Source organism: Micropterus salmoides, unplaced genomic scaffold, assembly GCF_014851395.1.
Source record: "Micropterus salmoides isolate LMB-PRFRI ecotype aquatic unplaced genomic scaffold, ASM1485139v1 Ms_hic_scaffold_13, whole genome shotgun sequence".
NCBI classification, from domain to species: domain Eukaryota; kingdom Metazoa; phylum Chordata; class Actinopteri; order Centrarchiformes; family Centrarchidae; genus Micropterus; species Micropterus salmoides.
Genome location: NW_024040374.1, coordinates 29,418,122 through 29,445,145, shown reverse-complemented (window position 1 = coordinate 29,445,145; position 27,024 = coordinate 29,418,122). Strand labels below are relative to the sequence as shown.

Genomic DNA, 27,024 nt, shown 5'->3' with positions numbered 1-27,024 from the left:
GTGTCTTTTATGATTGTGAGACAATCAGCTGATGATTACAATTAGCTAAAAAACGTAACATTGCATGGAGCATGGTGGCTCAGATTAGCAAGCTAAATGTTTACTGCCGTGGGGGAAAACATGTATTTTTACTGCTAACAGCATTACGATAACAACACTGTGTGCTTATCAAGTGACTAATTATGCTTATTGTCAGAATTTACATTAGAAACAACGTATTTGTTTGTATTGCTTCTACGGTGCATACAAAGGTTACTACAAGCTCAAATTATGGCACTCAGTACTTATTTGTGTTATATTATTATATTGTAGAGCACCCTCGATCCTCACCTGACTATGGCTTTGTAAACTTACCCATGATGTGGTTTATAATGGACTGTGGTACAGAAACAGGGACATTTTTACACACTCTTGGCTTACGATTTCCATGTTGTCTGTCGGTGATCATACTTGCACTAGATGTGATAGTTTTTGGGATGTTCAGTTTATTAGGCAAGATGAGCAAACCCTACAAAGATGTAACACATTGTGGATTAAAGTACAGTAATGTATTACAGTCAAGTAGCACTTCATTTATTGAGGCTGCTGTTTCTCCAGCTACGAGACAGGTCCTGCAACATCGACTCCCTTGAAGAGAAAACCTTTGCAAGTCCCAGCTCCAGCATTGTCTAGCATTGGTGCTTCTAGTGGAACAGACCGGTAAGTCATGCATAACAATATAATAATTTTGTCGCTTTGATTAGAAACATGAACATTATGATTAGTGTTTAATAGTGTGTTATTTTATTTTTGGTCTATATCTACTGTTGAATGAGCATATGTGGGATTTACACAACTTGCTGTGGTTATTCTTTACAAAGATGAGCATCTTGATGTCATTCCCGAAGCCACAGAAATTCAGGGCCTCGAACAAAGGTAACATGTACACATCATAACTTTTAGCCCTGTATTGCTTTTCTCCAAATGTTCATAATATCTATTTGTAATATGTTTTTTGCAGCTTACATGACATGAGCATTGTTGAGGAGGACTTGGAGGAAAATGTTTTCACTGACCCAATGAACAGTAGTATTTCCTAATTACATGTATTATTTTTCCGTGATATTATTTGAGAAATTGTTTTTATCTGAAAGTTGTCATTATGTAAAGAATTGATTGGGCAGATGAAGCTTCATCTTACTCCCTTGAAAGAGATGATGGACAGAATGGTTTCAGCTCTGATGAAGAGGATCTTCCACCGATTTCTATACGGTGTGTTATTTGTCAGTCTCAATTTGCAATTGTTTTGTGGTGTTTGTTTACTACAGATTTTTGTGCCTCAATAGAATGGGTGGAGCACTGAAGAAAGCACACTCTATCGATGGACTTCCTTGCCTGCACATGAAGACACTCCTGATGAGCCTTCTCCCTGTGATCATGACCCTGTTTTCCCAGAACCACACAATGTCCTTTGTGAAGATGACGTACGGACAAGCTTACATCAGAAATAAAGCTAGTGGAGATCTGCACAGATGCTCATGCCCAGATTGGTGCACTTATGAGTGAGTATTCATGTGATATATTGTATGGATGCATGTGTATAACAGCAATATAAATTATAGTAATATGACATTATTTACCGCTTCATAGACCCAGACAAAGGCAAATACAAGGCCCTTGGAATTCATCACTGTCTGGACATATGGCATGGTGCGAAGAACCATAGTCAACCATTTTCTTGTAAGCACACAATTTTATTATATCTTTGAGTAATTTAATTAATTGCTATATTAAGGACATATTTATAGTGCAATTTTATGTTTTGCAGGCATTATGGGTTGGCATCCTTAACCATGTCACAATATTCACACCTGGACTATGGGAAGTTGCAAACACGGGCACCTTGAATCGGATCAAATGCAGGGAAAGATGTGGATCCAGAGACTCCCAGTACCACAAAGCTTTAGTGGATATAGTTCTCGATAAGAGGTGGCAGAAAGATGTTCGCAACTATCTGCGATTCAGGTAGTGTGGCTATACTTTTTCACACTGATGTATATTAGTAATATTTATGCTTACTGCTCATGTACACAGAAGTATGGATTTGTTTGTTCTATCAGATCGACTGCAGACCTAGAGTCATTCCAGAATCATATCCTGATGTATGCCAGCAAGCGCTTTGCTTTCAGCCCCCCAGTTTATGAGGCAAGAGTTCTGCTTGCTGCTTTGTACTACAATTTCCACCGGAACCGACCAACAATGAAAACGTTGGACGGCAAAGAGACGTACGTTTTACACTTGTATAATATTCCCATTCATAGTACAATATTCAGCCCATGTTTTATATGCAATTCATTGTCTTTACTTTCAAAGTTTTCTCTTGCTCTAAACTGATATTAAATGGTTGTAATTTGTGTAATTTCAGTTTCAGAAGATTGTATAAGAAGAACGGTATGCCGTGAAATCTGAAAGAACCTACGGATACATTTCTGAGTTGCAAAGAAGGATTGTGAAGTACAGACTCACAAGTGGAGTGGGGATGCCTAGAAGGAGGAGCCTTCTCCCAGGTGACCCCAGACAGCTTGGTTTGGTGCCCCCGTACCTGCACCAGCCACATCAGACTTGTTGCAGAGACAAGTCAGAAGAGGTCTAGGTATGTTACACAAATTTGTTGCCTATGTTGTACCATATTACATGTCACTGAATGATATTTAAATTAAATATAGTCTGTAACTATGTTTGATGGCACTGTCTTCAACAGGACCGTTATTCCAACCAGTATCTGATGTGGAAGGATCCCCACAGGAGATCACCTTGCATGTGTCCTGGTACTTGTCAGGCAGGATCACAAGGGAAAGAACTTCAGTTCACTGACAAAGTCATAGCTTTTACTCTTCAAAAAGAGAAATTAACATTAAATTCTGTTCCTACCCTCCTACAGTGGTTATTTCATGTTTTTCCAATTTGTACACGTTTCATCTTATTCTGCTAAGTCCACTGTGACCAGCGCATATTATTTTCAGTAGGTAGCCTAAATTACAGTTTACAATTTGAACAGTAATGATAAGTAAGGCTACAGCTACAGTCCCCTATTATGTAAATATAAATAACTAAAATAGGTATTGGAAATGTTATGTAAGTTTGAAATTCTAAACACATGTTCAAATGTATATAATGAAAATAAAAACAACATGTGCTTCTATTTCTTACCTTTTTATTTTTTTGATACCATAGAACTGCAGTTGAACAACTATACCACCATATAACTATACAACATACATCAAATTTAAATAAAGAGGGGAGAAATATGAATAAATATATATAGAAATGTAATAATAAATCAAATGTTAACTATGTACATTTGTTTGATGCCTTGATGATGCTGATGCAGGTTTGTGAGTATTTGTGTGAAACTGTATGACCATGCCAGAGGGCCTGGAAGGAAATTCACAGTCCAGGAATAAAACCCGTGTAGTGTCCTTGAGGATCAGGGAACTTGTCTCTAATCCTCCAAACACAACAACTAGGGACGACAAGTTGGTTTCCCTGTCCTAAAGCTCCATGTTGCCAATAGATGAAGTGTCTATAGGCACCATAGCGGTACTCCCTATTGTCATCCCCAGGCTCCCTGATGTTGCCTAATGCCGTAATGTCCTCCCGGTACTGCTTGTGAATGCGAATAAAGCCTTCTTCAAGGCACTACTGGGAGAAGTGTGGCAGTAGGCTCACACAGTTCGCTTTCTCCTGGCCACAGCATTTCCCTACAGTTAACACAAGTACACCAAGGTACTCCTGGCACTCCGGCAGAAGGTGGGGCACCATGTCTGCGCTGATGCATCATCAAGGCATCGAAGACCAGGTCTGGCTGCCTCTCCAGCAGAAGGGAGGAGAGCTCTGTGTTCTTCAAGGGTCATCTCTTGAAGAAGAAGTCTGAAGAAAGAGGACACAGGGAAAAATACTCAATATGCAACATTCTCTGCTTCAATACTCTGTCTCGATGTTGTTTTTAAGATTGGATCCGTTCCAAGTGAAATATACCGGTACTCATTATTACTATTAATATTTAATGCACTACTACTATTTATCATTACACTTCAGTTGATGCTGTTGTAGTAGACCTAAATTTATTAGTTATGCATTTTAATAAATTTATGAGAATTGATACCCAATTATGAATTATTATTCATAAAATCAGAATTTCCTCGTAAAGGGCACCACCGGAGTTGTTATAATCCTAGAGTCTCCGGACCTCTAGGTAGTTTTGAATAATTATACAATTATTACTAGTGATCAGTTAGTTAATAATCGCTCAATTATCTTAAATCAGTCAGTCAGTCTCATATCTAAAGGGTCAATTCTCTTGGCAGGAACTATAAATAGGCAACACACACAGCTCTTGATTATATTACAGTGAATTTATTCTCTAACTAAGGTGATAAAAAGATGGTTGGATACAGGGAACATAAACATTTGCTGAACAATGAGCCTGGAGGTTCGATTGTGGGAAGCATTTGACTCATACGGCATAGAAGAGCTAATGAAAGTAAACTAATGCTGTGATTTTAGGAGTTAAAATGGACATCTGATCACAGGACGTGTGTTAAGTCTTACTGCTTGTCGACAGCCTGCTTTTGGCCTGTTGCTGGTCCCACGCTAGCTGCCCGATCCTGGCTTTTTGCTAGGGATTCTCCGGGGTTCTCCGTGTCTGATTGAAAACGCCTCCTCCGTCTGGCAATTCGGCTGTTTTCAGGTTTCCTTCGTTGTAGCTGGCGAGACCACTTGGCTTGGTCTGACCTCGGTGAAGTTGGCTTCGACGAAAAAGGCTTAAAATGGAACTTGGTCGTTCCTGAATTAGTCCAGTGTAACTTAACGGACTCATCACTTTAACAAACAAAAGAAATAAAGAAAATAAAACAAACTGAAGGCAGATCGATGTCGCGGCACTTCAGGTGTGTAGCTTCAGGCGAACAAAAGGGCCTGTTTGTTTCGCTGGCTGAGTCTGGGCATTGCCTGGCGAGGCACGCGCGGCGTGCCGAAGCGTCCAGAGGGCCGAGCAGAGTGCAAGAGCCAACAGCGAAGAGAAGAGAGGAGAGCAAGCAGGTCGCGTGTCGCTCTTTTGTTGTCTGGGGCGTGGTTCCCCAGGGGGTGTCTCAGGTTTCCCAAGGGACTGCCTTTCTAAACTTAATGTCTAAGGAAAAGAAATCTATTTGCACGTATTATAATCAAACATTTTCCACAATCGAACCTCAATGTTTGAACGGTTGTACTGTTCTAGGCATTTGGTAACAGGAAACAATTGTCACATTATTGGTCAGGATATTTATACATTTAACGGCATTTCCGATGAGGGCATGTAATACTTATTTCGCCCACTTGGGGGAGCTCAGGTTACATGAGGACAGCTTGGATTACATTAGATGAAGGAGTGTCTTGCTGAAAATAAAAACGCTGCACAAGTAACTTCTTTTCAGCACTAATATCAACAACAGATAGTAACAACAGTTAACATAACTACTCAAATAGAGGCAAACGTAATCAGGTAACTAAAGATTTAATTAAATGCTTTGAGTCTTTGGAGACTGCAGTCCTTTTACATTGAAAGTTCAGCTGTCCTGGACAATGTCACACTTAGGTGAGACAAGGAGTATGCCTTTGATGTGGTAATAAAACAAAGAATAAGGTCAGTTGCCACGGAAACGTGTGTGGGGGGGCCAGTTTTGATAGGCTGTTCAGGGAGATGCCAATGGCTGGTTTGTGTCCCTTTGTCAGTTCAACAGTCAGGCCCCGCGTTATCAGCTTTGGAATCAAAAAGGTGCCAGTTTTATGGTCGGGATAGCACTTAGAGAAAGCAACTTTGACCCCTCCCCATCTTCTCTGGGGAGGAGAAAGGAATTTAGAGTAGCTCCAAATTTATTCAATATAAAATGCACAAATCCACACCGTTGTTCACTACACTGTAAATTACTTTACATGTCCACATCACCTTTATTTAGATTTAGATTTCATAATTTTTATATTTAATTGACATGCAAGCTTAGCAATTGTGACCAAGAATTTCCCCTTGGCTATCAATAAAGAATTTGTGATTCTGATAAAATAAGGCTTTATAAGTTGCATGACATTATGTTGGCAACATGGTACTGCATATTAGGGTTTGCGGGCTGGCTAGTGTTTGCTCAACTTGTATAATATGGCTTCATATAATCATTGTTGCCCAGTAAATGACATGTTACTACTATCTAATGTTACAGTACCAGGGGTACATGTGCACAGAGCTGCTATGTAAATAACGTTATCACTGTACAACAACCGTATAAATACAAACCTCGGTAACAGCCCTCGGGTTCCTTTGGAGGGCTTCCACTCTTTCTTCGTCCTCTATTGAGCCATCACTCTAGGTAGGTCCTCTGCCTCTCCTTGCCCTGGCTGCACCTCCACCACCTCTGCCTCTCCGCCCTCTTCCTCTCCCTCTCTTACAGTTATCTCCAGTAAATGGACTTCTGCATTTAGATCACATTGACATGTGCTGGTTCTATCTAACATTAGCTTCTTCTTCTTCTTCCTTGTGCTTTTATTGTCAGTTGGCAAACAACAAATTGGTGCATTACCGCCACCAACTGGTATGGAGTGTATATCAAACCTTTATACATCTGATCATGGAGAGAAATACTTCTGTGAGTGATTAGTTAGACTTAGTGGGCGGGCCACAACACGTTGATTGACAGTTAAGGAAGGGGAAGGAAAAAGCAATGACAATAGATCTCTAAGGGAAAAGCAATGACAATAGGTCTCCTTGGGGAAAGGCAAAAGCAATTCATTCATTCTTTCTTTGATATATTTCTGCATTTATTTATTTATTCTTTTACTCATTCATTCTTTCTTGATATATTTCTGCATTTATTTATTTATTCTTTTACTCATTCATTCTTTCTTGATATATTTCTGCATTTATTTATTTATTCTTTTATTCATTCATTCTTTCTTTGATATATATCTGCATTTATTATTTATTCTTTTATTCATTCATTCTTTCTTGCATTTATTTCCACATTTATTTATTCTTTCATTCAGTTCTGTCACTTTGGATGTTCCATACCCTAGAGGCACCTCACACACCTCCAGGGGTGCGCGCACCACACTTTGGGAATCGCAGCTCCAGAATAAATGTAATACATATTCATAAGACATCAGTTAGGGTTGCAGCTACTATTGAGGACACCAAGTCCATAATACTGTCTACAGCCCTGCATTCAGCTGGTTCCTGTTCAGTTTTACAATTGAAAGAGATAGGGGAGACTGGGGGCAATTGTAACATCTCAAATTGCACCAATCAGAAACAAAACAGAACCATGAAACTTATCATGAACGTGCTCTGTGACCATCCCTCTCTGCCTGCCGAAGGACAAGCCGATGAGACATTCTTGTCAAAGTTTTTCAGCCAAGAGTCATTTTTGAGCTATGAAAGTAATTTTTTTCATCTACAGTATTTTTCTCATACTGTCATAACCGTTAATATCTATGAATTTAAATCTGTCTTTTTTTGATCATCATTCTGTTGTCTAACATTTGATATCTTTGTCAAATATAAACTTCATTGTTTCTAGCCAGCAGGGTAGCTTGTCATGGAGGAGTTACAGAGACCAATTAAAATAGTGTCGGGCTTAGAAACAAAATAAAAATATATGTTTGTTTGTGGTCAGTTTAAATATCTATATCTATCTATATCTATATATATATAGATATATATAAATTATATAATATGTCTTTTGCAGCATAGTCCAATAGCCTTTTCATTCTGGGGACCGGGGTTCAATTCCCACCAAGAGCCAATTGCTCATGCTTTCAATATCTTCAGTGTTTACAAATGAGAAGTTGTCACAATGTTAAATACTCTAATAATAATCTATCAACATATTTATCAAGAGATCAACATTGCTTAAATTTTTGGTTTGTAATAGTAGCATTATATTGAAGCTCAATATAACAAAGAATAGATGATAGCATCTTTCTAATAATGTTCAGTTTAAACATTTATGTATCTACTTTACTAGGGGCATAGTCCAGAGGTTCAAGTTTTTGCCTCTCAATTTGGGGATCCATTTGATGGGGAGGTCGCCTCCGATGATGTGTTGAGGGCAACTCAGTGCTATGACATTTGTCATGTGTCCTTGTACCACTTAATAAAAAAGAAGTTTCAAGCAGTAATATCAATGGATCTTAAATTGTTTTAACTATATCTATATTCTTGGTAGTTTATTTTGATCCTTGGTATCTTTATGAAGGAATTATGTGTTGTTACAATTGCAACCCATATGCTGTTACAATCGCCCCTGCAGGTAGGGGCAGATGTAACATTTTACATCAAGGGTTTGAATCAATATTGTGACTTTAATATTGCTTGTAAAAACATTTGATGACTGTTAACAAGTAAAACACAGGTACAAGTTACCTCTATAAATATTGTATCCAAGTAGTTCAAGAAGTTTTTGAGTTACAACCAAGAAACCAAAAATTGTTACAATACCCGGTCTCCCCCTACTACACACCTGAACTTACATCTATCACAAGATTGTCAGATCAAGGAGGCCTTTCACATCTGACACCAAAGAGCATCTCCGAAAAAAGAGGTTATGATTTAAATTTCCATGCTGAAGCTGCTGTGAGGGTTTGCCATTCATCTGCCAGATGCTGAGTGTAGTTCCAGCAGCAGCCACAGAGAGGCACCACACACAACAGTATTGGTCAGAGTGATTGTAAAAAGGGATTACGTACTGACCCCTGTGTGCAATCTAAACAGTAAATAGTCAAGTCATGTTGTTACACGTAACTGTAGAGATGGGAGGTGACTGACAAAGGAAGCTGTGAGCAGGTCTGAGGGGTGAGGATGATGGACGTTGGAACCCGTGCTTGAAGTGGAAAAACATAGGTGCCAGTACTCCCCCTCCCATCCTCAACCACAAGATAAAACTAGTAAATATTATAAAATTAACGACTTTGCGCATTAGTCACTTAATTTGCTGCATTCTGAACACATTTTCTGCACCAAGTTATGGAGGAAATGTCTTATTATGATGATGACCACTGTAACCAGACCCACACAATGCTGAACCAGAACCAAAGACACTATCATAAAATACAGTCTGCATTATTATCTCTAATTTCTAATTCTTATCATCCTCATCAAGTTTAAAGTTTCAACTTACTCTTGTAATCTGCATCCAATAAAGCAGTAGTCATACACTGTTGGCTGAATTTTTAAACAAATGCCAGGTTTAAGCCGTTATATGGCGGCCAGAACAAAGTCAAATTATTTCAAATCCTTGTAATAATAATAATAATAATCCTTATTTGTAGAGCACTTTTCAAAAACAAGTTACAAAGTGCTTTAACAAGTGTAAAGAATAATACAAAAAAAAGATAAGAGCATGAAAATTTAATATAAAATTAGTAAAATACAATAAAATAAAAGGGATAAAATAAAGTCAAATAAGATCGGGAAAGCTCTCCTATAAAAGTATGTTTTAAGAAGGGACTTAAAAGAGTTCACTGACTCAGCCGACCTGATTTCCTCAGGCAGGCTGTTCCAGAGCCTCGGGGCCCTGACAGCAAACGCTCTGTCCCCTTTAGTTTTCAGTCGAGACTCTGGAACAGACAACAGACCTCTGCCCGAGGATCTCAAGGTACGTGCTGGTGCGTATGGGACTAAAAGGTCAGAAATATAACAAGGCGAGAGGCCATGAAGAGCTTTAAAAGTGATCAATAGAATTTTAAAGTCAATTCTAAAACATACTGGGAGCCAGTGTAATGAAGCTAAAATAGGAGTAATGTGGTCATATTTCTTTGTTCTGGTTAAAAGCCTGGCAGCTGAGTTCTGGACAGTCTGGAGTCGATCAATAGATTTTTGGGTTAAACAGGTGAAAAGGCTGTTGCAATAATCCAGGCGTGATGAGATGAAGGCGTGTAAAATGGTCTCGGTGTCCTTAAAAGTTAACATAGATCGAATTTTAGCTATATTTCTAAGTTGATAAAAACATGATTGAACAAGCTTTGTGGTGTGCTGCTCGAAATTTAAATTACTATCAAACCAAACACCAAGGTTCTTTGCCACAGGCTTAATGTGATTTACTAGGGAACCAGCAGATGGCAGTATTTGATTTGCCATCTGCTGGGACCCGATGACCAGGATTTCTGTTTTGTCTGAGTTCAGCTGGAGGAAATTATTTGACATCCATTTTTTAACTTCACAAAGGCAGTTGTTAAGTGAACTCAGCATTCTAGGGTCTGTGGATCTGACGGGCAAGTATATTTGTGTGTCATCAGCATAAATATGAAAAGAAATGCCATGTTTATGGATAATATGTCCAAGGGGAAGCAGATACAAGGAAAACAAAATGGGTCCTAAGACCGACCCCTGAGGCACACCATATTTAACTGGACAGAATGAAGAGACATAGTTGTTTACAGACACACAAAACTTCCTATTTGACAGGTAGGATGAAAACCATTCTAGGGCAGTACCAGAGATCCCCACCCAGTGCCTCAGTCTGTCTAACATGATGTTGTGATCAATGGTGTCAAAAGCAGCGCTAAGGTCCAGGAGTACAAGGACTGAGCACATACCTTCATCAGCAGACATTAAAAGGTCATTGGTGACTTTAAGCAGGGCAGTCTCAGTGCTGTGGTACTTCCTAAAACCAGACTGAAACTTTTCAAATATTTTGTTATTTTCCAGCACAGTGAGCAGCTGTTTGGACACAATTCTTTCTAGAATCTTTGCAATAAAAGGCAGTTTTGAAATTGGTCTAAAATTTTGTGGGAGGGAGGGATCTAAACCAGGTTTCTTTAAAAGTGGGTTCACGCAAGCCGTTTTAAAATAATCAGGGACACAACCAGTAGATAGGGAGCTGTTGAAAACAGAGATCAAATGGGGCCCAACAGAATATATTACTTTTAGTAAAAATTTTGTAGGTATTATATCAAGTGGGCTGGAGGACACTCTCATTTGTGATATTGTTTTTAAAAGCTCAGACAAGTCGATGGGATAAAACTGGTTAAAACTCTGTTGTTGCTGGTGAGGAACCTCTGAGTAAGAGGCCACGGGGGTAATAGAGGCTCTGATTGACACCACCTTATTGGTAAAATAAGATAAAAACAATTCACAGTCATCATTACTTCCAGCTGAGGCACAAGGAGGGGTTGGGTTTACCAGCTGATCCACAGTCTTAAACAGAAACCTGGGATTGTGTTTATGTGTAGTAATGAGTTCAGAAAAATAGTGTGTTCTCGCATCCTTAACCATTTTATTGTAGTTAATTAATAAATCCTTCAGACTGAGGTAATGGACTTGGAGATTGGATTTTTTCCATCTGCGCTCTGCTTTCCTGCATTCCCTTTTTAGGCTGCGAATGCTGTCATTTATCCAGGGTTGCTTACTAGCTTTAGACGTAGGCCTAACCTTGTGCACTCATGTGCATGTTTAGCTCAGTACTGTGCGGGACTCCCGTTAGGAAGATTGGAAGATCAATTCCAATTAACTGCGTATATTTTTCCTTCCTTGTTACTTGATTATAAGGACACTTTTGCACATGCTCACAATAAGGCACGTGCTGCAGTGTGTGTGCGCGTTTCCGCATTCATAAACCTATGGACGCTTATTTTCATTTCCCTGAGGAAATTCTAAAACTAATCAGACATCAGCTCCCCTAAAAGCATGATTTGTGATATATTGGGGGGTCTCTAAAATATTGACAGCATGCTTTATTGACATTAATCCTATCGTGGATCATGCGGAGCGTCAGACTTCATCCCGCCAGAGGAAACAATCACTGACCGACCTCAGCGGGCCAGTCGCTCCGCAATCTCCTGTCCCTGGTCCGCCCCACTCCCTCTCCGTGCCGACAGGCTGTGAACGGTTCGTGATCATTGGCTGGATGAATATTACGCATGATCCATGCACTACCGCAACTGGGGGGCTCTCTGCAGCGCCACGCAACTTTCTACATTCTTCCCAGAGGTGTGTCAAGCAAGACAGAGACTCTTTTGAATGTCCTTCAGAACTCTTCAAAGTAAAAGCTTTCAATAAACTCAACAAAAAGCATTGCTGCAATAAACGTTCTCGCGCTTTTATTTTGCAATCACTTAAGAGGAAGTGATTGTGAGTAACTGTATCTGTCATGACTGATATCTATTTCAGCACCAGCCTATCAATTTATTTATTTTTTATTTTTCTGCTGAAGCAATCCGGCCGCGGGCCAGATATTATTGCTGGCGGGCCGGTTCTATTGCCGACCACTGCTCTATATTGATGTAAAAATGTATCTCTACAATAACTAATCCCCACTTTTACTGCTCATGCCTAAGCAATTACGAAATGAAAATTACTAATTTTAAGTAAAAGAAATGCTGATTACAAAAACTCTGAGGTAGGAAAAAGTGTATTAAAGAACTAATGACATTAACCTGCAGCGTCTCCATATAGCGTGTGACGCACCGGACTGGAGCTGCAGCTGCTGTGAGTGATGCTGACATATGAGACTTTCAACTAACGTCAAGGTTAGGAAATGGTATGGTCCATTTTAGGGGTGTCTGAAATCTTATTGTTAAATAAAAGGCATGACTATGGGAAATATATATATATAGGGAAGAAAGACCCCACTGAACTATTGTTTTTGCCTCTTTTGGGGGGGGTCAAAGTCTTAATCAGGGGGTCAGACCCCCCCCATCCCCCCGTAATTCGAAACATGGATGTGAATAGCAGGAAATAAAAGATGAAATTCTGAACTTGTCTCATCTTCTTATTGTGCATTGTTTCATTTGTTATTTAATATTTCTTGTTGCAAGCTGTTTTTCAGAATATTTTTAACCAAAGTTTTCAAACAGCGATGGAGACTTTCAGATTCTGACATGCCTCCAGCGTCCCCAGGGTAAACGACACCTATCTGTCAACACTTTTAAATGCCCCCCCCCCCATCCAGGCTGTGATTGGTTCACGACAAGTAGCTGCTTGAAAGGCACCCGAGCTTCTCTTCTCCCTCGTCTCTCTCTGTCGATGGAGTTTAGCAGGCAGAGAGAACAGGTGAGCGTCTCGTAGCGCCCAGAGAAACTGATATGGCTGATATGAGCCTGATACAGCTTGGGAGAAGTCCCGGTACGCCAAAGAGTAAAATGTCGAGGTGCCGGTACTGCGTACCGGGGCGTTCCGGTGTTGTGCAGAATTCTGCCTGCCTGCAGAGAATTGCATGCAGGCAGAAAAGAGGTGGATGCAAATCTCGGCAGTTAGCCTTCAAAATTTGATCTGCAGAATTATGCATCCACCTCTTTAGGTCCTTTTCAGACATTCTGCTGTGCTCACTGATCACAATCGCAACATGGCCTGGTAACATACTAACACAATGAAGTATTGTGGTGCTACAGAGATGCCCACAAATAAAATTCTCCAGAAGTAAGGGGACATGCTTGTTGGTACACAAAACAAGCATGTTTTTACATGCTTGTTGGTACACAAAACAAGCATGTTTTTTCAGTGGCAATGAAATTACCGTTCCCACTAAAATCATCACAATGTCTGTCGAAACTATCACAATATGGATTTACTTACACATCAAAATCTCTCAAGAAAGCGTATTTCTCAAAGTGTCTATTCCTAAGACAGATCTTCTTAAACTGTGCCTCAGTACCACAACATGTATTTTGGCCTATCTGGATCCCTGTATAACATGGCCTGTTAATGCTTTGCTGTACCTGTGTCTTAGGATGAGAGAATTTACCAATCGCTGCTCTGATGTTATAAAGGCTGAACTTGTGGGATTGTCACAGGATTTTGTTTTATAAAATAAAGAGAAGGCCGATTTCCTGATTTTTATTAGGTTGAAAGGGGCTTGCTCACAGCTTTCCACATTAACCCAGCACTGCCGATGACTGATTTAAAATGTTCTGATTAACATGTTTTGTTACATGAATGTCTGTGCTATCAAATAAACACAATGTGCCTGTTACCTCTCAGTGTTTGACCCTTCAGTAGTTATTATTACTTTACTATTTTGATGGTCTCACAGTTCTATCTCATGCCATTTGGATGTGTGGATATGTTTCCAGCCCTGTGATCGGCTGAAAGCTCTTCAGAATCACAAATCAAGAAGGCAAGGTTCCTATCAAACTGAAATCCTCCCTTCATTTACAATTGCTCCCTAATTTTTCTTAAAACCAGTCTAATCAGTCTAACTGCTGTGGACCTCCAAATGGGACAGTTGATGTTTGTTTGCACATAGACATGTAGTTTTTTAAGCCATCTGGTTCTATTGCAACAACTATTACAGAAACAAAATGAAGAAAAAGGAAATCTGGTTTCTTGTGAAACAGGCTAATGCAATATACTGTATACTACCTTCTGAAGCTTTTTGAAGTCGCAGTACAATATTAGGACTATGGTATGTCTATCGTTGTATTGGCTCTACTGCAGCACACTGGATTTACCTGTAATGAGCTAAGATAGTAAAGCTTATCCTTGTCCTGGTTTCGGTGGCCAAAGAGGAAGGACCATGGGTAGGGCTGTAAATTAAACTAGTGTGAAAATCTTGACTTCTTGTACTTAATTAAATATGATCCAGTTTATTACATTTTTAATTGTAAATGTAAACTCTCCCCAGGCTGTTAAATCCAAAATGTACAGAAAAATATTCACAGAACACAACCGTAGTGTCCTCTGTTATAGCTACAGCTACTCTTTAGTAATGTATTTGCAGGTATCTGTTGCTCACACTAAAAATTTTTTATTATTGTGTGCTTATGTAAATAATGCATTAAGTACGAGGGACAAAGTTATAATTGTCTAAATTTGTAAGTATTTTAGTAATGGGATTTCTGGTAAAGATCATTTTTTGAATGAAGGTCAAAAGCATTTCACAACTAAACACATGGTGTCGCTGCGTTTGACTTTATGGGGCACTGTGCAGCGCTGACTTCACGCATGCTAGACTTAACGTAAGTCATGCTGGTTAGAAATTCTGACTTTCACAGGTGCTGCAAAACTTCACCATGTCACATGACATTAAAACCTCGTGGTAGCAAGGCGCGTGCAGTTGTTTGAGTCCGGCTTTTCTCCGGCTGCATAAAGTTGGAACCACCTTTTGTAGAATGAGTCCGACTGAGTCCGACTTGACGGCATGGTTTTTTTATCCGTCCCTGCAGTCTCCTGCAGCTAACGCTTGACATTTAAGTCTGGGAAAGTCAGTAATCTCGAACTTATGTGTTGAACACACTCCTAGGGCTGGGGTGTTGGCCAAATACTTGTTTTGCTTCACAGTTACAGCCCAAAACACAAAGTATTTTATGATTAGACAAGTTGAAGTTATCAGTGCCATGTTTCTTTATGTCGTGCACATGTTTATGGAGAAGTTGTGTATTAAGTTTCATTTTATTAAAGACAACAGAGTTTTAGAAATATGTTTAATGTTACTGTAGCGTCCCCTTTGATTTGATTTGTATGAAATGTTAAATACTTGTGCAGTGTGGCTGTATGTATAACATTCCCAGATTTTGTTACCCAATTAAGTATTGAAAAGGTATAGCCGTGCATCAGGCCACGCCTTCAAATGTTTGTAACAGAAAAAGAAAGAATAAAATGTGCAATGTGTAAGAATTTAGACTACTCTCCACCTGTATAATTCAAAATCCCAAAAAATAGGGGGCAGTATATCACATATCAGGTGATACTGCTGCCACTTGCTGTTAGCCAGTAAGCTCAGTAGCTGTGCAGCTAACTTAGTAGCAGCCCTTTTAACTGACTGAGTCCAGATTAGGCACTAGAACCTATACATAAGGCCTTCCAAGTAGGCACGTCGAAGGGCAGAGAGGGCGCATCTCAGATGTGGGGAACCCATGACTCAAACTTGGGTTGCCTCTCGCTATGCCTCCTCTGCAATTCTACAGGCTCCCACACCATTCTCTCTGCTAGGAGCCTAAACAGAGCCCAAGAATCAAGCCATCCTCGATGCTCAAGGGCCATGAGTATCTGTTAGCTAGTCAAGACCGCCCAAACTGAGACCAAGTCAAGACCAAGACCAGAGTTCATCGCAACCGAGACAAGGTACGAGACTTTTAGGGGCTGAGAGCAGTCGAGACCAAGACTGAGGGAGGGCGAGACCGAGTCAAGACCAAGACCAGTTCCCTGTATTGCATGGCACGCAATAAAATGTGGAATTAGATCATAGTAAGCATTGCGAGGAGGGGTGACAGCTGTCGTTAACGGGAACAACACATGTTTAATTAGGGTTATTGGTTGCATTTGAAGCAATAAGTTTTACTTCCAATCAAAGTTAGGATGTTAACAAATGAGACAATGCAAAAGCAATTTCTTGATAATCCCAATGTTATGGTCTTGACTGGTCTTGAAATAAAATCCCGAGTCCTCAATGTCCGAGACCGAGACAAGACCAAGTACAAAGGCAGTCGAGTCCGAGACGAGACCAAGACCATCGAAAAGTGGTCTTAAGACCGGTCTTAAGACCACTTATTATGCAATGGCCTCACTTCATCTTATTTAGAGTAACTTGCTTTAATAAGGGTTCACTTGGGTCCAGCTGCTGGCACTTTCATGTAAGCGCAAGGAAGGCTGAGTAAGTTTGTCAGTGGGCATTGGGGGGTCCTTACTGCTGCTCCCTGCCTCAGGCTTTCCATATATGCACATGGATGGGCAGGGACATCCCAGAACAGAGCCATACCGTCAAACATAACTACAATGCCGAAAAGTTGTCCTGACTGAAATCTTTTATTGAGTCAATTTTAACTTGAACTTGAACAATCTGTTAGTTGAGCAATCTCAGTATTGTTAACAAAAATAGGCTGTGAAAGATTGTTAAACTTTGCCAAAAGACTACTGGCACTAACTTGAATGATCTTGACCATGCCATCCAAGTGAGAGCCACTCAAAAGGCAAAGGTCATTTTGGCGGATCCTTGACACCCTCTCCTTGCAAAATTTTGACTACTGCCATCAAGGAGGAAGTACACTTTCCCTAGGAGGGCCGAATCAAACAGATATTTGAGATAATTGGTTCTGTCAGCTTCCAAAAACTACTGCATCTCTGAACTCTCACACATGTAGGCTATTCTGTGATCTCCTTTTGATAACTAATGCAATATTGTTTCACTTCTATTCACTGAGCCTCCAGTGAAACTGTTTGGAGCCCCCCCAGGGAGGCTGGCCTCACACTTTGAAAACTCCTGCTTCAGAGGATGAGCATATGAACGTCTCGTAAAACAGCGAGTATTAAATAATCTAATAATGCAAGCATTTCGAGTGGAGTAGTGAAGTAAGTGGGCTACAATTGCAAGCATGCAAAAATCACAAAGTTGGCCTAAGCAAATAGGCTGACAAAGGATAAAAGCAGCCTATGTTTACAGAATACGTATGTATCTCCTTGAAAGAAATAATTAATGCATATATGGCTCTACGTGCTACATAGGCTACATAAAAAGTTGAAGAACTCAAAAGGTGATGACATTTTAAGAATAATTATTACATATTATAATAATTACCCTATCATTATTATTATTATTATATTGTGGGTATTTTTTGTGGCAATTTTTCTATCATATAGGCCTATTCATATTGAAAATAAAGATCGAGCGAGCATTTGCCCTTTTCTCCATGGGAGGTTTCTGTCCTCCTTAAGCTCATCCTAGCACACCTGTGTTACCCATTACCAAAATATTTCCTTATAGAAATATAAAAAATCGTGCTGATCATCATTCATATTTACAGGAGCATTTCAAAAAATTTGAAAGATAAAAAATTCAAATATTTTGAACTGCACTTCTGGGCATTCAGCAAACTTTGCCATCAGGTTTACGTATGGGGAGGCAGCAGCTGTCCATCGGTAAAAACTGTGATACTCTAGGAACCGTTGAGCATGAGTTCCTGCACGCTCTGGGCTTCTGGCACGAGCAGTCCAGAGCCGACCGTGATGATTATGTCAACATCATATAGGATCAAATTGAACCTGGTAACGCTGATTTGTGATACTTGTAATTACAGCTCATCACTTACATTAGTGTACACTCATGTAATAACTTTATAAAATAAATGACAAACTGTACAGAAACTACTCCTGCATTTTTCTCATTATCCATGCCCACCATCTAATTTTGTTTTACACAACAAAACTGACAGTTGCTTGCAATAAATAAAAAACAACAGCTGAATTCTTCCTGACATTCTTCTTCTGCCTTCCTCAGGTCACAAGCACAACTTCGAAAGCCACGATGACACGGAGACCAGTGCTCTAGGTGTTCCCTATGACTACAGCTCTGTAATGCACTACGGAAAGACGTCCTTCAGCATTGATTCTGAGCCCACCATCGTCACCAAGATCCCCCACTTCATGGATGTGAGTCAGAGGTCAGAGAATGGGGTTCAGTGCTAGTGACCTAACCAAGCTCAACCGTCTCTACAACTGCAGTGAGTCAGCCTGCCATTTGTCCATCAAAGAATCAATGAGACAGGTTACCTTCATTACCATAGATGTTTGACATATTGTGAGGTACAAAAGGAAGCCTCTGGCAACACCTGCCATAATACTGTACAGTATACTGGAACTATAATAAAATACAGTTTAGACAGATGTTGTCTCAGTACATCACCCAACAGTTTATTACTGTCAGCTAACAGCAGTTCTGTTTAACTTTATTTAACAAGATTAGAAAACCACACAGAACTTACATAATGTTGTTTCTCAGATAAGAAAAACAATAGATAAAAATATAATATATCCTCTGGAATAATATTCAATTCAATTCAATTTTATTTATATAGCGCCAAATCACAACAACAGTTATCTCACAGTGCTTTTCATAAAAGAGCAGGTCTAGACCGTACTCTGTGATGTTATTTACAGAAGCCCAACAATTCCCACCAAGAGCAGCACTAGGCGACAGAGGCAAGGAAAAACTTCCTTTTAAGAGGCAGAAACCTCGAGCAGAACCATGGCTCAGGGTGGGCGGCCATCTGCCTCGACCGGTTGGGGTGAAGGAGAGAGAGGGAGAGAGAGAGAGAGAGGGCAGGAGAGGAACAGAGAGAAAAAGAGAGGGATGGAAGGAGAGAGGGAGGGGAGGGAGGCAGCCTATAGACTAAATGAAAAAATGGTACAGATATTTATAGTAGTGTTAATGGTAACAGTCGTAATGTTAATGATTATAATAACAATAATAACAATAGGACTAGTAACAATAGTCGTTGCAGCAGAGGGTGTTGAGCAGGAACACGGGGGCAGCAGGTGACCCGCAACCACAGATCCAGACTCCACAGCTCCAGAGCCAGAAACACCTGCAGGAAGTGATAGGAGGAGAGAGGAGAGGGATGAGAAAGCACAAAACTACCAGAAAGGAGAGAAGTTGTGTTAGTAACATGCAATAATGGGATGAGGTTGCATACAGAGGGAGAGAAAGTAGAGGAGAGAGGAGCTCAGTGCATCATGGGAAATCCCCCGGCAGTCTAGGCTTATAGCAGCATAACTAAGGGATGGTTCAGGACTAACCTGAGCCAGCCCTAACTATAAACTTTATCAAAGAGGAAAGTCTTAAGCCTACTCTTAAATGTGGAGATGGTGTCTGCCTCCTGAACCCAAACTGGAACCTGGTTCCACAGGAGAGGAGCTTGATAGCTGAACGCTCTGGCTCCTAGTCTTTTGGAGGCTCTAGGAACCACAAGTAACCCTGCATTCTGGGAGTGCAGTGCTCTGGTGGGGTAGTAAGGTACTATGAGCTCTTTAAGATAAGATGGTGCCTGATAATAAGGAATTGCAGTAATCCAGCCTAGAAGTAACAAATGCATGGACTAGTTTTTCTGCATCATTTTTAGACAGGATGTTCCTGATTTTCGCAATATTACGTAGGTGAAAAAAGGCGGTCCTTGAAATTTGCTTAATGTGAGACTCAAACGACATGTCCTGATCAAAGATAACTCCAAGATTCCTCACAGTGGTGCTGGAGGCCAGGGCGATGCCATCAAGGGAAACTATATCTTTAGATAATGCGTCACGGAGGTGCTTAGGCCCCAGAGCAATAACTTCATTTGAAGTTTAGCTAACTGATGAGTTTCATCTGGCTTGATCGATAGATATAACTGAGTATCATCTGCACAATGAAAGCTTATGGAATGTTTCCTGATAATATTGCCTAAGGGAAGCATATATAAAGTGAAGAGGATTGGTCCGAGGACAGATCCTTGAGGAACTCCATGACTAACTTTGGCATGCATGGAGGACTCATCGTTAACATGTACAAACTGAAATCGATCTGATAAATAGGACTTAAACCAGCTTAGAGCGGTTCCTTTAATGCCAATGAAATGTTCCAGTCTCTGCAATAGGATCTGATGGTCAATGGTATCAAATGCAGCACTAAGATCTAATAAAACCAGTACAGAGACAAGTCCTTTGTCTGATGCAATAAGGAGGTTGTTAGTAATTTTCACCAGTGCTGTCTCTGTGCTATGATGAGCTCTAAATCCTGACTGAAAATCCTCAAATAAACTATTGCTCTGTAGAAAGTCACACAGCTGTTTAGCAACTGCTTTCTCCAGAACCTTAGAGAGAAATGGAAGGTTAGATATAGGTCTATAGTTGGCTAAAACATCCGGATCAAGTTTGGGCTTTTTCAGAAGAGGTTTAATTACAGCTACTTTAAAGTACTGTGGTACATAGCCTGTTGATAAAGATAGATTGATCATATCTAGTATAGAAGTGCTGACTAAGGGTAAAACAGCTTTAAGCAACCTAGTCGGGATGGGGTCTAAGAGGCAGGTTGATGGTTTAGATAAAGAAATTATTGAAGTTAGTTGGTAAAGATTGAGGGAAGCAAAACAGTCTAAACATGTATCTGGTTCTACAGCTGTTTCTAAGGTTCCTGAGTTAAGAGATAAGTTGGTGCCAGTTGAGGGCAGGTCTTGGTGAATTTTGTCTCTAATAGCTAGAATTTTATCATTAAAGAAGCTCATGAAGTCGTAACTACTGAGAGCTATGGGAATACTTGGCTCAATAGAGCTGTGACTCTCTGTCAGCCTGGCTACAGTGCTGAAAAGAAACCTGGGGCTGTTCCTATTTTCCTCTATTAATGACGAGTAGTATGCTGCTCTGGCATTACGGAGGGCCTTCCTATAAGTTTTAAGACTATCTTGCCAAATTAAACGAGAATTTTCCACTTTGGTGGAACGCCAATTCCTCTCAAGTTTCCGCGATATTTGCTTTAATTTGCGAGTTTCAGTATTATACCATGGAGCTAACCGTCTTTGTTTTAGTATTTTCTTTTTTAGAGGGGCTACAGAGTCCAGTGTCATTCGCAGCGAGCCTGCAGCACTATCAACAAGATGATCGATTTGGGAGGGACTGAAATTAGCATAGGAGTCCTCCGTTACTTTGTGACTTGATAATGTATTTAGAGCTGATGGAATCGCATCCTTAAATTTAGCTACAGCACTATCAGACAGACATCTTGTATAGAAATTTTTGCCCAATGGCGTGTAGTTCAGCAATACAAACTCAAAAGTTATCAAACAGTGGTCGGACAAAGAGGGATTCTGTGGGAACACCACTAAATGTTCAATTTCAATACCATACACCAAAACAAGGTCGAGGATGTGGTTAAAACAGTGAGTCGGTTCATGAACACTCTGAGAGAAGCCGATGGAATCTAACAGAGAGATAAACACAGTACTAAAGCTGTCATTCTCAACATCCACATGAATATTAAAATCCCCTACAATAATAACTTTGTCCGTTTTAAGGACTAAAGTTGACAAAAACTCAGATAAAAATTCAGAATACGGGCCAGGTGCTCGGTACACTAGGACGAAGAGAATTGGTTGCAGTGATTTCCAACTAGGGTGTGAAAGACTAAGAACAAGACTTTCAAATGAGTTATAATTTAGATTAGGTTTAGAGCTGATTAGTAGGGTCGAAGATAACTGCAACTCCACCTCCTCGGCCTGTGCCTCGAGGAATGTGAGCATTAATATGACTGGGAGGGGTGGATTCATTTAGGCTAACATATTCTCCATCACCCAGCCAGGTTTCAGTAAGACAAAATAAATCAATATCATAATCTGATATTAGTTCATTTACTAGTACACCTTTAGAAGAGAGAGATCTGATGTTTAAGAGTCCACATTTAACTCTCCTATTCGTTTGCACTATTGCTCTTGTGGTTTTAATTTTTATGAGGTTTTTATGCACAGCTCCTCTTCCGTTTACTTTTTTAAATAATTTCGATGGTCGGGGGACAGACACCGTCACTATAGGATTTTCACTAAGTAACTCCTGAAATGGAGGAGCAGAGAAGTGTGTTAGACTGCGACTCTGCGTAGGGTTTTGGGTGGGTAACTGCTGAATTAGAAGGGCAGAGAAGTGTGTTAGACTGCGACTCTGCCTCCTGGTCTCAACTCTGGGTTGTCATGGATTTGGTCCACTAATAAACTTGGCCAGATTTCTAGAAATGAGAGCTGCTCCTTCCCAAGTGGGATGGATGCCGTCTCTCCGGATCAGACCAGGTCTTCCCCAGAAAGTCTGCCAATGATCTACAAAGCCCACATCGTTTGCTGGACACCACCTCGACAACCAGCGGCGGAATGACGGCGGCTATACATGTCATCACTGGTCAGATTTGGCAGGGGTCCAGAGAAAACTACGGTGTCCAACATTGTTTTTGCATATGTACACACCGACTCAACATTAATCTTAGTGACCTCCGATTGGCGTAACCGGGAGTCATTACCGTCGACGTGAATAACAATATCATAATACTGAAATCATTTTTCGAAGAACCATTTTCAGTATCTCTAGTGATGTTTGCCAACAGTTTTAAACAACACCTTACCTTGGTTTGTCGTTTGAACCTGGCTAAACATTATGAAGCTAAACTTCTTTCAAAGGTTATTGACAGCTGCTGCCAAAATGTAGAATTAGAACATTTCTGAAGTGGTATCACAATGGCAGACAGTGAACATTGATTTGGCATAATGTGATATTTATTCAATATACAATCATTTTGTCATAATATTGTAAAAAAAAAAGTAGATTCCACTGTTTCTAAAATATTGCCGTCGCATGACGAAACATAATGTACTCTCTCTAAGAAAACCAAGAGAAAAAAGGGTCAAAATGAGATGTCTGTAGCTCGTCCAGTGAGTTGGAGACTGTCACCTACGTTTATTAAAGTACAGCGTTGGCAGGCAGTGCAACACCTCCCGTAGCAGCTCGTGCTGCAATGGAAAGGTGAGGCATCTTAATACGTTCGGTGACGTCGTGGTCATGTCACAGGAATTTTTAACGGAGCAGAGCGAGCTGACAGGCAGAGTTAGAGACTTTTTCTGTCTGTTTCTCTCTTTACAAAGACGCATGTTGCAGTCTGAGAGTTTTATCTGAAGAGGGCAATGAAGTCTCAATAGTACACGATGTGAGCACCACATACAACATAATTTATCAAATTACACAAGGGATATACAGTATGAAAATAAAATTGATTGGATTATACTCACAGGAAGTATAAAACCTGTTACATGTGTCTATTAAAAGTAAAATAACACAAAAAAGTCAGGGAAATTACTTTACTTAGATTTAAGTACTGCAGTTGTACATTTGAAATACCTTCCTACCTTTCTGATAGGAAGTCTTCTTGAGGTGGTATAAAACATTTCTCCTTAATTTATGATTTGTGGAGAACTATGACCACATGAATTAAAAAATTAAACATACCACTGCCCAAGTCAGCTATAACACAAGCCTTGTTCATTAGACTAGATGCTGTACAGATTTTGTCCCAGGATTTATTATGCATTTCATCTTCTTCGTTGCATGATTTAGAATATATTGAGAAATGGGTCTGTTCTTAGTTCATCCTGCACTGCAGTAGCTAATAAAGTCCATTTAAGCCCAAAAATGCTTTTCTTTTAGGCAGGCTGGATCAGAAAACAACTCACCTTTCTCAAGGTGTACAGTAATGTCACATATGTGTATGAAGGTGGATCAAACAAGCTAATCTTAAATGTCAAAGTAGAGAGGAGCCTAGTAGGCCTATTTATTTTCATTCATTACACAAGATGAATAAACTATGCAGATAGTTGTGAAAAATCTTGAATGTTCTTCACTTGTTATAGTTACTCAGAAATATTAGGGATGTGGGCTGTATTAAAAGTACCCCATCTTCTAACACACAGTAACGATGAAATGTGTGCAGTTCTCACATTCTTCCTCTGTATCTACACATAAACAACAAGGCGGGGAAATATAAAAGGAATTTATTTTATTGTTTGGGATTATTTTCATTGTTGCTCTCCTTCTCCTCCTCTTTCTTTTCCTCTGACAAATATGGTTATGTTCTCTGCATGCCTCCTCCTGTGTTTTCTGTGTAAGACATAGATGTACAGTAACTAGCCTACATTAAATCATTTCAACTGGTTAAGTGCAGTAAAGTTAACTTTAAATTGACTTCACCACCACACATAAAACACGGCTTAATAGCAATCACATTTAACAGAAGCATAAAATTCTTCTTAATGGTAACTGTCAAGATTAGTTTATTTGTTAGTCACCACCACTAGCTTAAGCCTATACGATATTAGCACTACATAAATTAGCCTCGCGGCTAACAGACTTTTACTCTCCTAGCTTAACAAATTACATGTATTATTCATAATACTGCTTACTACTGCTGGTTAAGTCACTGCATCTCCTGACACAACACCACGGTTGAATTTTCACCCTGAATGGCGTTTTTGTTGAAACAGCAGCTGATAACAGCAGAGCAACGAGCTGCTCCGTGTGGGAGCATTTACCGTAAATACTGAAATAGGAGTGCACTCCAGATTTAGCTGCGGCTAACTGATGTGGCTCTCAGAAACAACAGCTCACTTTCCTGCAGTTCTGTGCACTGTGTCTGTCAGAGCGTCCACATGAAAAGAGAAGGAAGACATGGCTGGTAGTATTGTCTTCAAAAAGAGTTGCTAAACACCTCAGCGCACTGAAGGAAGCCATCTGACTGTGTGAGGAGCAGCTCGTTGATGTGTGCAGGTAGAGTAGGCCTAGAGCTCTCCCGTCTGACTGGTCCACCAATAGGAGAGAAGTTCATCCCTTGAGACACAGCCCCTCCTCATTTGCATAATGAGGCAGAAATGCATAGAGAAATGTAAAAAGGACAGGCAGAAATAAATACCATGGGTGAAAATAAATAGGGTAGAAAATGCAATGGAAAAATAACATTGACAATAATAATAAAACACACATAAATAAATACATTTAAAAAATAAGTAATTAATAAATAAAGTTGAAGATTATAAGGGACAATAAATAAATAAGGAAATTATTACAAAGGTGAATAATTAAAGAAGCTAATTAAAATAGATATATACATTTATATCTCCTTGTATAATTGAATTACTGCCAGCATTTATTTATTTACTTAATTTTTTTGTGCATTTAATCGGATGCTTATTTATTTATTGAGCATTTATTTATTTCTGTATTTATTTCTGAATGTGTCAGGATCAGTCCTCCATACAAAACTTGTTCAATCATGTTTTTATCAACTTAGAAATATAGCAAAAATTCGATCTATGTTAACTTTTAAGGACACCGAGACCATTTTACACGCCTTCATCTCATCACGCCTGGATTATTGCTACAGCCTTTTCACCTGTTTAACCCAAAAATCTATTAATCGACTCCAGACTGTCCAGAACTCAGCTGCCACGCTTTTAACCAGAACAAAGAAATATGACCACATTACTCCTATTTTAGCTTCATTACTCTGGCTCCCAGTGTGTTTTAGAATTTACTTTAAAATTCTATTGATCACTTTTAAAGCTCTTCATGGCCTCTCGCCTTGTTATATTTCTGACCCATACACACCAGCACGTACCTTGAGATCCTCGGGCAGAGGTCTGCTGTCTGTTCCAGAGTCTCGACTGAAAACTAAAGGGGACAGAGCGTTTGCTGTCAGGGCCCCGAGGCTCTGGAACAGCCTGCCTGAGGAAATCAGGTCGGCTGAGTCAGTGAACTCTTTTAAGTCCCTTCTTAAAACATACTTTTATAGGAGAGCCTTTCCCGATCTTATTTGACTTCATTTTATCCCTTTTATTTTATTCTATTTTACTAATTTTATATTTATCTTAAACGTGTATTTTAGTCTTTTCAATGTTTTCATGCTTTTATCTTGTATTGTATTTGTTTTATTGTCTTTTGGGTATTATTGTCTTTCCACTTGTTAAAGCACTTTGTAACTTGTTTTTGAAAAGTGCTCTACAAATAAAGATTATTATTATTATTATACTTCATTCTGAACAGTTCCCTAAACTTTCATGCTTACAAGTCAAGTGACATTACGTGTGTTGTACAGCAGCCTAGTTTCTAACTGCCTGCAAAAAGCCTCTGTAAAACAGGATGCTACTCTTTGCTGTCACTTCAAGCCATCTGGTACCAAGAATTTTATAACTATATATCAGTTAACACATTTAAAAGAAGAATGAAAAGAGGGCAAACTGTGTCAAGGAGGGAGTTTAGTTGGTGGGTATTTTGAAGACTACATCACCTATTTGAGAATAATGTGATGAGAGGATTTGTGTCTGACAGGGAGATCTTTCCAGCCTTCTAACGGGTTAATATCTGCTGGACTCCAGATGATTTTAATTTAGGTTTCAGTTGACTACATTATATAGTAGATAAAAGCACTCAAGGTCGAACAATCTGCACAGTGGGTGACCAAGAGAGAATTTCCAGTAACTTTTTAAAAATTGCCAGCCAGACTGTATGTGGTTATTTTTGGTTAGTTTGACTTTTCCGGTTGTTCCCGACGTGTGGCCAAACAAACTAAACTGAGATGCCCTTTTAAACAATTACACTCTTTCAGATCAGTTGATGTGCACGTCTTGGCTAAGTACATTGTAGCGGTGAATCAAAGGGTGTTTAGTTGCATATTCTTGATTGCCAGCTCGTTTTTGCGATGAATCATAACAGCAGTTTGAAACCTCAGCACAACAGTGCTTTTGTTAGTCAGAGGAACT

At 39.7% G+C, this 27,024-nt stretch overlaps 1 protein-coding gene and 1 long non-coding RNA gene across 4 annotated transcripts in view; both read left to right on the top strand.

Moving 5' to 3' along the window:
• Positions 1-27,024, top strand: part of LOC119901240 (meprin A subunit beta-like) — a gene marked incomplete in the record, with an annotated part of 79,723 nt that overhangs the window by 26,936 nt on the left and 25,763 nt on the right.
• On the top strand, positions 859-3,181 carry LOC119901241. Of its 3 annotated transcripts, none has more exons than XR_005444149.1 (7): positions 859-915; positions 1,001-1,541; positions 1,630-1,719; positions 1,808-2,004; positions 2,100-2,264; positions 2,405-2,632; positions 2,741-3,181. It is a non-coding gene; the product is annotated as an uncharacterized LOC119901241 (long non-coding RNA). The 3 variants fall into 3 exon arrangements; XR_005444150.1 differs by having other exon boundaries at positions 865-1,251; positions 1,326-1,541; XR_005444148.1 differs by having other exon boundaries at positions 865-1,541.